We start from the raw sequence: 17420 nt of genomic DNA, 5'->3' as shown, positions 1-17420 counted from the left end.
ATCTCAAAAACATCATTCCAAATTTCATCTGTCGTCTGTCAGATGAAATTTCATAGATGATTTTCATCAATGATCATCTGTCACCTTCCAAATTTATACCGATGTTTTCAACAGCAAGTTTTGATGTTAGTTATAATATATGTTATGGTAAGGTGACATTAGTTATATTCGCGGATAAATCAGAATCCTGAATGACTACAGCGCCAACTTTGCATTTGTTCAAAATTTTTCCGCTTGAACATTGTTAAACTTCAAAGCAAAAATTTATTGCTGCGCAATCAGCATCATCCAAAACCATCCTAGGTGCAGGGCATGAAAATTATTTCATAAGCTTTCGTATCTGTATACTAAATACGATAAAAGGATACAGGGACAAAATCGACAGGCAATAATTGGGAACAAATTAAGTGTTAATAAAAGCTTTTTAAAACAATTAATTAAAAAAAGGTGATTTATTTGCGCTAGTTTAATCGATACATGTTGGACTGTGAAGCAATAATTTTTGTTCGTTTTAAGTTCAACTTCGCTATTTACTTCCCTCAGTTTTTTTTTTATTGATTGGTTTATAAAGCTTGTATTAACCCTTAATTCGTTCCCAATTATTGCCTGCTAATTTTTGTCTCTGTATTATATATAATAACTATCGATACAGGGAATTTATTATTTATACTTGTAGATGTCTCTGAGGTATTAGACAATTTTCAAGCCCTGCACATGGGATGGTTTTGGGTGAAGGCAGCTTTTGTGGTGAAATAAAATTCTAGTTCGGCAATGATAGGATAAACTCTATAGGACCTCCATCAAAGAAAAAATTTGCCTACAAAGCTTCCTTTTCAAGTCCGGTTCCCTGAGTTTTGTCTTTGATTGGAGGTCGGGAGGCCAAAATAAACCATATTCTCTCAAGAAATAGAAAGGCGCATCATCGAATTAGAGTTGGATGCACCATCAAATCTGTTCACGAAGAAGGATGAGGAAATCCATCCCTAGAGGAGCAATTACACAAGGTAAGATTTATTCCTAATTTGACACGCATAGAATAATACACTGTACTATACCCCCAAAGACACGTTTGCCAGTAAAGGAGAACTGGCCGGTATTCTTGTGTAAGAATACTGGCCTTGGGATATTTGACGGATTTTTTCATAGTAAAATTTTCTAATTTCAAAACAGAGTTTTCCACAAAGAGACAAAGCTTCAGTTCAGTTCCCAATTTGACTTTAGACGCTTGTTTGCCTGTCATTCCACGCAGATTAACGGTTCTGTGTCACTTTGAAATTATTTGTCAACCTGTCTAAGACCATAGGTACGCGTGCCATTGTTTACCTCTCATTCCAGGCAATCGAACGGTCCTATGTCAATTTTAAATTCTTGGTCAACCGGCCTGAGACTCTAGGCGGGCGTGCCTTTACTCCCGCCGTTTACCCGTGGCATTTAACCAAACACTTCGGAAACTATAGGTTCTATGACAATATTAGTTCTATGACTATCTACCTTAGTTCTGCCCTAGGAATGACGCGTGGACGGATAATAGATAGACTTATCTATTAACAAATAAACTGTCATTATTTTTATAAAATCCTAATAAGAGATTATGCCAAATTTGCCTCTCACTCAATCGGACTATCTGTCTCGGCTTTTTCTACAATTAGCCATGGCTTGATACCCGCAACTACCTGATTTTAATTCAACGGTCCCCTCGGCACTTTTTCAGATAACAGAATTGTCCGATAAAGATTAGATGGCAGTCTGATGGCTCAAAAAAGAAAGAAAAAAAGTGGAAAACAATGCACAAGATACAAATAAGATTAAAATAAATCCAATTACCAGATCATGACTTGATGATTGAGCACGAATACGAAACATCTGTAGAAGTTGAGATGCTTGCATCAATTCGACTGTAAAGAAAAAAATGCCTTAACTCCAATTCTAGAGATGTTAACAACTTTTACCGATCCCTGACCAGAATACCATGTTTTAACTGTTTCTTCTAACTAAGTTGGGCCAAGATTCAATACTTACGTGTTATAGCGACGGCGCCAAAGAAGCGAAGTTGGGTTAGTCCTAATGATATTACCAAAATATGATGAAAATATAATACTTTCCTCTCATATACTTTTTTTGCAATACGAATGGTCAATTGCTTACATACAGGTTATAAAATGGAATAATTTAAATTGACATTTTCCGGAATTAATTTATAGAAGATCCATAAAGGTCTCAAAGAAAAGTGAAAACCTATAACATCGTGGTAACGAACTGCAAGTTATTCTAAAAAAACAAAACTCGAAGAAACTACATCAATTTTGATATCCATAGACGTTTTAAAATAATTAGATTTTTATATTGATTCCAAATATTTAAGACTAATTGAGTTTAGTCTTGCCCATCTAAAGCTACAACCCTGAGAAAATTTGCCTGATTTTCGAAAAAGGGGAAATACCCCTAAAAGTGAAGTAATTTTAATAATAATCACATCACCACATTTAGCGTATCAGAGATCCTTACTATAGAGGTTTCAATCTGTGTAAGAATTTTGAATTTTGTGTTTTTTGCCAGGAGAAAGATCACATCCAGTCCAGTAGAGCACAATTGAGAAAAGTAAAACAAACAAAATTCAACTCTAGTAAAATCTGATTGGACACAAATCGTGTCGACGCAAAAACTTGGCAATCAGAAAACTGAATCATCATAGCACAACCAACCATAGGATAGGTTATAAGACATCACAAACGAAGGGAGGTAAATTCATGGGGGCTGAAAGCCTGAGCTGCTGAGCAGTGAGCCAATCCTGGCCTGAAGAGGTTGAATTTTGCATTGAATAATTTTCGACGTTTGGATTGTATACTTATCCTATTTTCAATCTTTCTGAAATGAACGTCTGTTGAACCTCAGAGAGGACTTCCCTTCCCCATTCCCACTGTGTACAGATGAATCATCTACTGTTGCAATTAACACTTTCTGGAAAAAGGATCCAGAGAAAATAATGTCTACCTGCATATTTTCTATAATTTTGGACGAGTTCAGGCGAGACAACTACGTGACAAGTTATTCCTCGGATCATGGGGGGGGGGCTTTTCAAGGTTGCACAACCTAAAAAAGAGTCTAAGAAATTAAAGGAAATTGTCGATTTTTGATGGGAGACAAGGGACCGAAGCCATACTTTCGCCTCTGTGAACTTACCTGCTTAAACTCGTATGTGTTGTCTTTTAGAACTACCACTGACATTTTCACAAGAGAAATAACAAATCTTGCCTATGTATAAAATATTTTACGAAATAATAGGATCTGATTTTATTCCTTTGTTCGATATTGGTATTAACGCACATTTACCATAAATTCCGACTTTTTTCTGAAATATTCGCTTTTTGTTTAATGAGTGGAGCAGGGAGCACCTCGCCCCTCACAGTTTTTCCAATACCTGAAATTAAATTATATTTATTCTATAAATAATATACCCCCCCCCCTCCCGCCAGTTATGAGGCTTAAACTGCAACTGCATGCAGCCCGATCGACTGGAATTCTTTTGATTTTGATATGATAAATCCTTAAATTATTAAACACTGACATGTCCTCGGTAGTATAGTGGTCAGTATCCCCGCCTGTCACGCGGGAGACCGGGGTTCGATTCCCCGCCGGGGAGGATTTTTGCTTTTACTTTTTTTTACACCAAGTGACACAAACTTCACTTCTGAAGTGGCTGAATTAAAAAAAAAACTCCTAATGCACATAGTCTAAAGATACAATGAAAAATGGTATATTCTAGTTGAGCAACTTTTTGCTATCTAGGAAAGGGGTTAGGTTAGGAAAATGAAGCTTTCAGCAATGAATCCAGGGCCATAAACATTCTTTGGGAATATGTTGTTAAACTTCTATATTATCCGTCTTCTGAATTTGAAGTCTTAGAAATTTTCTTACTTGAGAATTGTACATAAATTATTAAGAGCCGTTGATAAAATCATAAGAAATTTGAGAAAACGGACCCGAAGCCTTTCTCCCTCTGTGAGCAAGGAAGCGAGTACCGTTCGAAAGAAAATAGACAGCAGAAGACAGAAAAACCCCATTAAAAACGATTACAAACCATCTCTATACCTACCCCTCCCTTGTTTAAAGAAATGAATAAATGTGTCCAGATATCTATGATGGATGACGAAAGTTTAAAATTTTATACAGCTGAAAATACGATTCCGCTTTCCCTTTATGTGATCCCTGAGAAACACCACAACAGAGCATCGGGGAGATCTAGACAAAAAAAGATAGCGGTAAGTCCTCTTCCTACTGTAAGACTACTTCTTTCTTAATGATAGTACTAATTTGCCTGGCAGTGTAAATTTTGAAGTGAATGACGCTGAGTATAATTTCCGCTCATTGTTCAACGCCCTTCCTGATTAAACACGAAAAAATACAATGAATTCCTTCTATAAGGAGGGTAGTAGGTAGGGCCGCCTTACCCAAACACCCCCTGGGCTTTTGTTCCCAGTCCATCTCTGACAAAATTTAAATATCATGAGAGGGCATCAGAATTTTAGAACTGTCTCAAACAATGCACGAACCAAAATCAGTAGGGAACCGCTGCTCTAAACCTTCCGAAAACCATAGCGTCATTTGCGTCAAATTGTTAATGCAAGGGCTAAAATTGCTATCATTAGTAAAGGTTTCTCATTTTTTCCGGTTAAGAATCTAATTGTAGTATTGTATTTATTTTTATGAATTGAAAATCTGTGTAATTTTCGGTTTTCTACAGGACTGAAGCCTAGACCCCCATCCTGAATACCCTTGATTGTGAATATTATTAGTTTTTTTTTATATAATTTTGTTGTGTAACATATTGCCGTAATTGTTTTAGGTTAATGCGTGCCAGTATTGTCTATTAAAACAGTTTCATGTAACAACTATTTCAAAAGAATACACTCGAAAGAATCACCCTGGAAGAATATTCAAAAGATTACACGTGAAAGAAATTGAATAAAAAAATAAATATATATCAGAGGCAGCCCTCAGCTTCATATGTCTATACCAGTCTCTTTATCTGTGAATTCTTTTAGTTGCGACTTCAATGTGAGCGAAAGTTTCGGTGTATCAAAGTCTAAACTGTTTATCCCATTCCCTCCTCTAGCTAAAACTTCGAGGTTTCCTTCCCCCATCATCCTCATTTCTTTCCCCATCAGTACCTAAAAGTTTCAACTCGTTTCCCAAGCAGTTTTAAAGATTATATAAATGCTATACCGATTACCTGAATTTTACAGATAGTGTTCTATAACTTGGATGCGCGTAGTGTCTTTTGATTTAGTTCCTCTCCCCAAAAAGATAGTTCAGCGTCCACTTCTCGCCCCCGTAGCACTCACTCAAGCCATTCCCATGATATTACAGATACACCCTATCGACACACCTGGAAAATACTAGTATCGTTATTTGCTTCCCTTTTTACCTATGAAGAGACTTGAGCCTCATTTATAGTTCAAATTTTTTTGGCAGATCAAAGAAACTCCTTCCCTAATCCTCCGACACAAAAAATGAAGCCCCCTAATCATATTATCTCCCTTCATTTCTCCGGTAAATTCTTTCAGTTTCAAGTTGTCTTTTGACATATATTGGCCATCCCCGTTAAGTCTAAATTGAGGTCCATTCAACTCCACAAAAAGACTTCCTGATAGTTTAAATTAACCACCCCCTCTCTCTCCCCCCAGATAGTCGAATCGGGGAAACGACTATTTCTAATTTGATCTGGTCTGGTCCTTGATACGCCTGCCAAATTTAATCGTCCTAGCTTATCTGCAAGTGCCTAAACTAGCAAAACTGGGACCGACGGAATCATCGGTCGTGTCCCGACCTCATGACGAGGTCGGAAGAGCCAAGAGCCGAGAGCTCATATGGGATGAGCTCTAGCAAAATTCTAAGAATCAATAGACTGATTTAAAAGGAAATTAAGAGGATTAATGCCGGTTGGGATTTAGAGCTCTGAGACATGAGGTCCTTCTAAATATCAAAATTCATTAAGATCCGATCACCCACTCTTAAGTCATAAATACCTCATTTTTTCTAATTTTTCCTCTTCCTTCAGCCCCAAAGATGGTCGACTTGGGGAAAACGACTTTATTAAGTCACTTTGTGCAAGTCCCTGACATGCCTACCAATGTTCATCGTCCTAGCAGGTCCAGAAGCACCAAAGTTGCCAAAGCACTGGACCCCCCCCCCAACTCCCCCAAAGAGAGCAGATCCAGTCCGGTTACGTCAATCACGTATCTACGACACTTGCTTATTCTACCCACCAAGTTTCTTCCCAATTTCTCCGCTCTAAACGTTTTCCAAGATTTCCGGTTTCCCCATGTCACCAGATCTGGTCAAGAATTAAAATAAGGGCTCTGAGACATGAGTTCCTTCCAAATATCAAATTTCATTAGGATCCGTTCTTAAGTTAAAAATACCTCAATTTTTCCGAATTAACAACCCCCCCCCAACTCCCCCCAAAGAGAGCAGATCCGTTCTAATTATGTTAATCACGTATTTAGAACTTGTGCTTATTCTTCCCATCAAGTTTCATCCCGATTTCTCCACTCTAAGCGTTTTCCAAGATTTCCGGTTTCCAAGATTTCTGTTTCCTCCTTCCAACCCCCATGTCCCCAGATCCGATTGGAATTGAAAATGGAGTCTCTGAGACATCAGATATTTCTATATATCAACTTTCAATAAGATCCGATCATCCATCAGTAAGATAAAGATACCTCAATTTTCACGTTTTCCAACATTTCCGATTTTCCCCTCCAATTGTCCCAATGTCATCGGATCTGGTCGGGATTTATAATAAGAGCTCTGAAGCACAAGATCCATCTACATATCAAGTTTCATCAAGATCTGATCACCTGTTCGTAAGTTAAAAATACCTCATTTTTCAAATTTTTCCAAATTAACCCCCCCCCACAACTCCCCAAAGAGAGCAGATCCGGTCCTATTATTTATATGAAATTTCATTATGATCCGATTTCTCCTTCGTAAGTTAAAAATACCACATTATTTCTAATTTTTCAAAATTAACCCTCCCCCCAGATTTTCCCCGAATCGGGGAAACGACTATTTCTAATTTAATATGGTCTGGTCCCTAATACGCCTGCCAAATTTCATCGCCCTAGATTATCTGGAAGTGCCTAAACTAGCAAAACCGGGACCGACAGACCGACAGAACTTGCGATCACTATATGTCACTTGGTAAATACCAAGTGCCGTAAAAAAACAAAACTAAAACAAAATTCTCAAATTTGAAAAGGCTAATTTTTCACGGGGGGTATTTTCTGGAGGGTTATTTTCCGTGGGGAAACGCCCGAAGGAATTTTCCGCGGTGGGGGGGGGTAGACGTTGGACGCCGTTTTTCATTATCCCCCTTATGCGATCTGTAACGTTTCTGTAAACGGTTACAGTGCGATTTCGAATGACATAGCCATTGTATTGGTTAATATTAGCAGTACTTTTAAAGTGGATCTTACTTTATCTACTTAAGATCTAAGATGTTGTATTGTAACTGAAATTTGGGACAAAGTTAGAACATTAAAATTTTTCGAACAGCTAGTTTTTTACAATAAATGTTTAACAAAAAGGTTGCATTATAATTTTTGGTGAATGGGTCGATAGATTGTGATTAATGGTGACAACATGACCCCTCACAACCCCTGGAGAAAGGTCCGTAAGTCCATGAAGTTTGTCCATTGTTTACGCATAACATTTGTTATTGGAAAGTATACAAACACTTCCGAGGGGGATGGGGAGTAAATTTTCAGCTCTGGGGATTTTCCACAGGGAGAATTCTCCGTGGGGGATCCTCGGAGCTGAACTTTTCAGGGGAAATTTTACACTGCGGGGAATTTGAAAAAATTCCTATACGAAACTATATTTATTTGTCTTATCAACTCAACTTTAGATGTGAAGATGCTAAGGGGAACAGTCCAAAGGGTTTTCACTGGGTTAGAATTGTATAGTGTCTTTTTGTACGTGAGGGGGGGGGTAGATTTTTCATGGGATATATATTCCTGATTTTTCATGATATATATAGATATATTTTCCAGAGAAAACTTTCTGCGGGAGCAACTTTCAATTAGGGGACGGGGGATGTTTTTTGCTGGAAAACTTTCACGGAGGAGGGGATTAACGGCATTATTTTTAAAACAATCGAAAATTAAAGCCTGTTTCAAATGGAAGGGCGCTAGAATGTACTTCTCACCCGAGATCGTCCATAAGAAAGTTTCTTGGTGGAATTTTCAGCTACAATGAAATTGCCTGGGGGAATTCGAATCTTTTTAATTTAAACTTTTTTCAACAAAACATGTTTGTTAAAGAAAAGTAAAGAGTTATGTTATGCCAAAAATGAGTAGAAACAAATTCAAATAACTTTCTAAGTGTAAAACTACCACAAATCACCTTCAAAGCATGAATTAAACCCAAACGAACAGAAATTACAATAAATAACCGAGTAAAACTTAAAACGAGCAAAATTAACATGATTAGGGCTGACAAACCCCACACCTCAAAACCAGAACGTAATTTGCACTTGACCGGAATCAAAATACATTTTAAATGTTTCTACTTTTTTGACTTATAATAAATAAAGAAGAATAAAGACTTTAAGGACTAAAAAGAAAAATGTGTATATTGAACTGACAATTCACGATTATTTATTTTTTGTAATAAATTGCAAATTATGTTCTGGTCATGAAAAGACATGGGGGTTGTAAGCCCAATCTTTTTCATTTTTACGTTTTGAGTTTAACTAGGTTGTCTATTGCAGTTTCTGTTCGTTTTGTGTTTCATTATTTATTCATTGTGATTTGTGGTAGTTCTACACTCGGGAGGAAAGAAACAATCAATTCGTAGAATTTGGCGACGCTTTTGTCCGTAAAAACTTGAACAATAATGACGTGGTTTCCAAGGGAAAAGGTTCCCAAATGCTTTCAAAGGAAAGTTAAACCTTCTTAAACTTTATGATGCCATTTTTAGCTTAATTTTGATGATTTTTCGCCTACATTTTCTGTTCGTCTTTTTTCAACTTGGCACCCGCTGCTGCCAAAAATCGCTGAAATTCATATGGAGGTCCTTTCAACAAAAATGAACTTGCGATTCTTTTTTTGTTCTAAGTTTGTAAGATACTTATGGTGTGTAAATTCTTCTTTTTCACTTTCCTTGGATCTTTTCAACAAAAATAAAAAATACAACACAACTCAAATAAATTCTCAAATTTGGAAAACCCTAATTTCCAAGAGGGGTAAGGGTTCCAGGCAGTATTTCCCAGGGGGTTTCCAGGTGGTACTTCCCTCGGGGGAGGAGGAAGTCTAGAACCCAACCGTTATTCATATCACTTTTCATTCATCCTGTAGACACCCTTTAGGCTAATATTTAGTCCACCGTTTTATTAAAAGAATCTTTTCGTGTTACATTTCAATACAACCTTTGCTTAAGGTAGCTTCTACCCAATTTTGACAGCATACTCCGATTCCAAATACCCCTGTAATCCCTCTAGATACTGTGTTAATATGCGTAACAAATCTTTCCTTCCCTTGAAAAATAGGAGTTATTTATATATTAAATATTTAATTAAAATATACCTGCATAGTACTTTATATCGCTCAGGCTGAGCTGATTATCTTCGAGTGGTATTAGAAAACCGGTTTCATTACAGGTGAAGAACAAAGAGTGATCGCTATATTACATAAGTTATCGTTTATTTAGTTTCTCTTCGTTTCGGGTTTTCTTTATTCTTTAATGAAAAAATATTTTGTGTTCGTTTCAAGTTTGATGTGCATATTCAATTTAATTTTGGATTTTTTAGGATTTATTCATTTACATGGTACCGGTTGTTTGTAAAAAAAAGCCCTAAGATAGTTCAATTTTAACCAATAAATATATGAAAGGCAAAAGCAATAGAAATTAGAATAAATGATCCCATCAAGCATAAAGACAACAGATACAGCTATTGATGAATAAATGAATCCTAGAACGTACAGTACTTAAAAGCGAATGATCAAATTAAAGTGAAATTATATACACATAATTGTCAGATGTGTCATCTTTCAAGAGTTTGTATATAAGTTTTGTTTACAGTTGAGTGCGCGTGATTAATGTTGTTATTCGCCTAGTTGCCTATAGCATTTCACATGACAAGTTGCTGGATAGGTAACTGTTATCTTTTAAGAATTCTATCGGGAAGAATTAGTTCTTCCCTTATCTGTTAAGCAGAAAGGCATGCTCGAAACAATTCAACGTCTTCTGATTTAGTTTAAAACTAAATCAGTTTTAAACTAAATCTCTGAAATTAAAATTCTAATAGCCCCCTTTAAAATTCTCTGAATTTTAAAACCCCCCTTGAATAAAAAACACCCCCTCTTTAAAATTCTCTGAAAATTTACAATATCCAGAGCCGTTCCTGATACATTGCAGATACAGTTGCTAATTTGCATTATCTACGGGTCTTGCCCCAGGGTCCATGGGAGGTCCCCAAAGGTATGTCTATCGAATTTTTCGAGTATTTCGAAAAACTGGCCATCTCAAAATTTTGACATTGTCTATGGGTTGCGAGGGGTGCAAAAGTAAAAAAAAGGGAGGGGACTGGTTGCCTTACAATAGCTTATGCGTCGTAAAAAGGGGAGTAGAACTTTCAATTTCCAATTGAATGAATCACAACTGAAATTTCTACAACCACCCAATCCAGACGAAGTTGTACTAGGAAACCAATATTATATAAATAACATCTTGAAAACTTACCTTCGGCATTCCCTTGAACCAGATTTGTCAATATTCCTTGTCGATGGTCTCCCTAAAAAGTAATCAAAGAAGCATAAAAACAAGCATATCGATGAAGCTATTCTTATAATTCAAAAATACGTCAAAACCATGAATGAAGGCGAGGCCGTCTCTTCCCTGATCACAAAACCTAGATTTCTAGCACTAATTCCAGTGTCAGGGTTGCAGTTCTAGGCGTTTACCTTCCGGAAAATACCCCCCCTCGTGGAAAATACATCCTCACTGAAAGAAAATTATTCCCAAAAGTTTACTCTTTACTTAAATTTTCCCCTCGAAAAATGTCCATGTTTCCCATAACCAATTAATATCTGTTCCCTTATGATTTCTGAGAATATTTCTGGCCCACGCTGTACTTATGAAGTAGAGTAACATTAACACCCAAAATGAGCAGAACTTATTCCATATAGGAGGGGGACTGCCCTTCCTCATTCATATTTCCCCCTCATGGTCATTGGAACCTTTGAAGGGTGCTCATTATACCAGAAATTGATAGTTCAAGTCCTTTTTTTTATAAGTCGAAAGTGATTGGAGACCAACCAGCCGCAAGGGCGAGTATTTTCACTTGTTGACTTCCTTAGTGTTAAGCAAATATTTTTTTTTTAAGGTTTATGATTTATATTTAAAAAGAGCAAATTCATTTAAAACTGAAATTTTCTTATGGAAGTAAAGAGCAAAATTGAAACTTATAACGAACAAAATTATTGCTTCGCCGAATAAGCAAGAAATTATTACATCACTAGCTCAAATTACCAGACTCGTGATGTTTTTAAATATCTATAAAATTCAGAAAATTAGAACGCTACTGAAAATTTTTGGCTTACATGAGTTTTTTAAAAACCATAATTGTAAAGTTAACGACATAATGGCCGCTGGAAAAAAATTGACAGCCTTATATACTAATCTTTGTTTTGTTTAGGCTAGTCAAACATTATCTGCTCCAAAAAGAAAATGTTTTTTGGGAGGGGGCATTAGTCTGTTTTCAAAAAAGCCTATTTATACACATATATTCACATACATATATATGTATATATATTCACATACATATATATATATATATATATATATATATATATATATATATATTTCTGATATATATATATATATATATATATATATATATATATATATATATATATATATAAAATATAGGTTCCACTGTCTTAGGAAAAAATTCCCTGTTGTTCATTTGTTTCTATTTTTTGTTTGTATTTATGATTTTTGGCTTTCAGTTGAGTTCTACTTTCCCAAGGTAATATATTTTTTTTTTCACTTTCTGTTTTGCAAGTTTAAAATCAAACTACTGAGGTCGACGTCAAGAACAATTTCATGTTTACTATGTTACTCTTACACTACGGTAGTAAATCATAATTTTGTCCAATGATATAAAATGCGAGTCCTTGAAGCACAGAAATGAAACCGTGGGAAACAGTGAGTTCTCACGCCTGGACGAAAATAGACCAGACATTTTCGAGTGACCAATTGACAATCCTGTCTAAAAAAGCATTTTGTTGGTGAGTTTATCTACCGAACCACTCCCAGCACTTCCAATTTTCAGGATTTATCCTGGATTTCAGGATTTATGAACCTAAGGAATACTTTTGAAAATTTATGAATTTTAGGCTCTTTCAGGATCAGGGCCATATCAAGGGGGGAGCACAAAAACTTTTTTGGGGGGACAAAAAAACTTCAAAACCACATCAAGAATTTGTTTATATTCCTTTTTGTTACGTTTTTATCGAGTAGGGCAAACATTTCGGGGAGGGGTTTCAAATGCACTAGCCCCTCCCCCAGGATACGACCTTGTTCAGGATTTGTCTTTGTGTTGCAGGAACAATACTCAAGTTTTGTCATTTTTCTCTTCTTTTTTTCATGCCGCTGATTTAAGCTTATTGCGATAAAGTGGGAAGGTAAACCACAACGATTTTTATGAGGAGTTTCGGCTACAAGGAGGATTGATGGATGTCATGGTTGCAGGAACAGCTGCAACCAAGTAAAGAGTGAACAACAGTCCATGGTAGCCAAAAGTAAAAAAAAAACACTTTGAAAAAAAACTATCTAATGAGAAAAGTTTTCATTAAAACATGACTCAGGAATAACACTATATAGATTTAGCGTGATAGCAAAAGTTTATTGTGAAACCAAACTTTCTTAGACTTCGAGAAGAGATTGTAACCCATCAAAACTGCGGATCGAAATTGGAACGTCGTTGAAATCACCCACCTTAAACAACAAGTAAAATATCTCGTGCCTTTTTTCTATCTTTTTTTCCCAGGGGCTATCGCATGGAACCAGCGGTACCAGAATATTGGAAGAGGGCTTAGTGGAAAGGATAGCGCGATATGTATATAGTGCCAAGTATGAGCAATAAGAGTTCATGTATGAGGAACAACACAAGAGATCTCAGTCCTCCCTCTATAAGAGAACGAACATTGGTATTTTTCTTGAGGACAGACGATCGATTTTGTTTTCTGTTGTGGTTTTTTTGTGTGTGTGTGTGGGTGATCTTGAACCAGTGGTATGATCAGTGGTCTTGATCAGTCCTAGAATGTTGCGAGAGGGCTCATTCTAACGGAAATTAAAAGTTCTAGAGTCCTTTTTAAGTGACCAAAAAAATTGGACGCTAATTATTTTCCCAGAGTCAACGGATCAAAATTCTGAGATAGCCATTTTATTCAGCTAGTCGAAAAACCTTATAAATATGTCTTTGGGGACGACTTACTCCCCCACAGTCCCCGTGGGAAGGGTTACAAGTTCAAAACTTTGACCAGTGCTTACATATAGTAATGGATATTGGGAAGTGTACAGGCGTTTTCAGGAGGACTTTTTGGTTGGAGGCAGGGGTTGAGAAGAGGGGGATATGCTGGGGGAACTTTCCATCGAGGAATATGTCATGGAGGAAGAAAATTTTCATGAAGGGAGCGCAGGATTTATTAGCATTACTTTAAAATGAAAAAATAAATATGAAAAAGTTTTTTTCAGCTGGAAGTAAGTAGCAGCATTAAAACTTAAAACGAACAGAAACTATTACCCATATGAGGGGCTCACCTCCTCCTAATACCTCGCTCTTTACGCTAAAGCATTGTTAGTAATTTCAACTATTTATTCTGCGGCTTTTGTGATTCAGGGGTCATTCTTAATGAATTGGGACAAAATTAAGCTTTAGTGTAAAGAGCGAGGTACTGACGAGGGGGCCAACCCCCTCATATCTATCTATCTTCTATATATATAAAAATAAGTTTTTTGTTTGTGTGTCTGTCGACTGACGTCATTATAAGGATTGAGCTGTATTTCGTCATGAAGTTGTTTGTCGACTGACGTCATGTTTGTCAACTGATGAAGTTGTAGACCGGGACACCGGGACACAAATGACGATCGAGACACAGGGAATATAAATGACGACCGGGACACTCAAAGAGAAATTACACACTGGGACACCGGGACACAAATAACGACCGGGACACAGGGAATATAAATGACGACCGCGACACAGGGACACAACTACAACGGGGACGCCGGGGGCACAAGGGGGATATATAAATGACGACCGGGACACAGGGAATTTTCGAAGAGAAATTACAGACCGGGACACAAATGACGACCGGGACCGCGGGACACAGGGAATATAAATGACGACCGGGACACTCAAAGGGAAATTACAGACTGGGACACCGGGACACAAATGACGACCGGGACACAGGGAATATAAATGACGACCAGGACACAGGAACACAACTACAACGGGGACGCCGGGGGGCACAGGGGGATATATAAATAACGACGGGGACACAGGGAATGTTCGATTAGCAATCACCATCAACAAAGCTCAAGGGCAATCATTAGAATAATGAGGTATAGATCTGAATACGGATTGTTTTTCCCATGGACAATTATATGTAGCATGTTCAAGAGTCAGTAAACCTGACAATCTAGTTATATGCACAGACAATGGGACAGCGAAGAATGTTGTATATTCGCAAGTTTTACGTAGTTAAAAACATATATATATATATATATATATATATATATATATATATATATATATATATATATATATATATATATATATATATATATATATATATATATATATATATATATATATATATATATATAATATACATATATATATATATATATATATATATATATATATATAATATACATATATATATATATATATATATATATATATATATATATATATAATATACATATATATATATATATATATATAATATATATATATATATATATATATATATATATATATATATATATATATATATATATATATAATATACATATATATATATATATATATATAATATATATATATATATATATATATATATATATATATATATATATATATATATATATATATATATATATATATATATATATATATATATCTATTCACAGGTGGGACAGAGGGACACAACTACAATGGCCCGTAACTAATATGGCGCGTAACGACTTACACGCACGGGGGGGCTTAGGGGGGGGGCGAAGCGCCCCCACCAACTAAGTTGTGGGGTGATGCGAAGCGCCACCCCAACAGCTAGTATGTAATAAAAACATGAGAAGACAAAAGTTCTTTACGTAAGCTAATTTATAAGTTACGCATATCTTTTACTTATAAAAAGATTCGTAAAAAATTAAAAGTTCTAGTTGCCTTTTTAATTAACCGAAAATCGGAGGGCAACTAGGCTTCCTCCCCCGCTCTTTTTTTCTCAAAATCATTCGATCAAAATTATGAGAAAGCCATTTAGCAAAAAAAAAATAAAAAGTTTTTTACTGTTTTAAAATATAGAGTTAAGAGAAAGAGCCAAACTTTAGCGTAAAGAGCGGGGCTTTGAGAAGGAAAAGTCCCTTTCATATATGGAGTAATTTCTGTTCGTTTTAAGTTTTAATGTCGCTCCTTACTTTCATTTAAAAAAAACTTGTTTTTTTTTATTTAATTCACATGTAATGTCAAACTTCTTTTTTCTATCTTTTTTTCCCAGGGGCTATCGCATGGAACCAGCGGTACCAGAATATTGGAAGAGGGCTTAGTGGAAAGGATAGCGCGATATGTATATAGTGCCAAGTATGAGCAATAAGAGTTCATGTATGAGGAACAACACAAGAGATCTCAGTCCTCCCTCTATAAGAGAACGAACATTGGTATTTTTCTTGAGGACAGACGATCGATTTTGTTTTCTGTTGTGGTTTTTTTGTGTGTGTGTGTGGGTGATCTTGAACCAGTGGTATGATCAGTGGTCTTGATCAGTCCTAGAATGTTGCGAGAGGGCTCATTCTAACGGAAATTAAAAGTTCTAGAGTCCTTTTTAAGTGACCAAAAAAATTGGACGCTAATTATTTTCCCAGAGTCAACGGATCAAAATTCTGAGATAGCCATTTTATTCAGCTAGTCGAAAAACCTTATAAATATGTCTTTGGGGACGACTTACTCCCCCACAGTCCCCGTGGGAAGGGTTACAAGTTCAAAACTTTGACCAGTGCTTACATATAGTAATGGATATTGGGAAGTGTACAGGCGTTTTCAGGAGGACTTTTTGGTTGGAGGCAGGGGTTGAGAAGAGGGGGATATGCTGGGGGAACTTTCCATCGAGGAATATGTCATGGAGGAAGAAAATTTTCATGAAGGGAGCGCAGGATTTATTAGCATTACTTTAAAATGAAAAAATAAATATGAAAAAGTTTTTTTCAGCTGGAAGTAAGCAGCAGCATTAAAACTTAAAACGAACAGAAACTATTACCCATATGAGGGGCTCACCTCCTCCTAATACCTCGCTCTTTACGCTAAAGCATTGTTAGTATTTTCAACTATTTATTCTGCGGCTTTTGTGATTCAGGGGTCATTCTTAATGAATTGGGACAAAATTAAGCTTTAGTGTAAAGAGCGAGGTACTGACGAGGGGGCCAACCCCCTCATATCTATCTATCTTCTATATATATAAAAATAAGTTTTTTGTTTGTGTGTCTGTCGACTGACGTCATTATAAGGATTGAGCTGTATTTCGTCATGAAGTTGTTTGTCGACTGACGTCATGTTTGTCAACTGATGAAATTTCAGACCGGGACACCGGGACACAAATGACGACCGGGACACAGGGAATATAAATGACGACCGGGACACTCAAAGAGAAATTACAGACTGGGACACCGGGACACAAATCACGACCGGGACACAGGGAATATAAATGACGACCGCGACACAGGGACACAACTACAACGGGGACGCCGGGGGCACAAGGGGGATATATAAATGACGACCGGGACACAGGGAATTTTCGAAGAGAAATTACAGACCGGGACACAAATGACGACCGGGACCGCGGGACACAGGGAATATAAATGACGACCGGGACACTCAAAGGGAAATTACAGACTGGGACACCGGGACACAAATGACGACCGGGACACAGGGAATATAAATGACGACCAGGACACAGGAACACAACTACAACGGGGACGCCGGGGGGCACAGGGGGATATATAAATAACGACGGGGACACAGGGAATGTTCGATTAGCAATCACCATCAACAAAGCTCAAGGGCAATCATTAGAATAATGAGGTATAGATCTGAATACGGATTGTTTTTCCCATGGACAATTATATGTAGCATGTTCAAG

The 17420-nt window shown here is 36.7% G+C and overlaps 1 protein-coding gene and 1 non-coding gene across 2 annotated transcripts in view; one reads left to right on the top strand and one right to left on the bottom strand.

The window, feature by feature from the left end:
- LOC136035361 (uncharacterized) overlaps window positions 1-17420 on the bottom strand; it is a 64198-nt gene that overhangs the window by 10665 nt on the left and 36113 nt on the right. The window lies entirely within an intron of this gene.
- On the top strand, window positions 3569-3640 carry Trnad-guc (transfer RNA aspartic acid (anticodon GUC)). Its single transcript has one exon. It is a non-coding gene; the product is annotated as a tRNA-Asp (tRNA).

Source organism: Artemia franciscana, chromosome 14 (assembly GCF_032884065.1).
Source record: "Artemia franciscana chromosome 14, ASM3288406v1, whole genome shotgun sequence".
NCBI lineage: Eukaryota > Metazoa > Arthropoda > Branchiopoda > Anostraca > Artemiidae > Artemia > Artemia franciscana.
The sequence above is the reverse complement of the archived record's forward strand: the minus strand, read 5'-3'. Positions and strand labels throughout refer to the sequence as shown.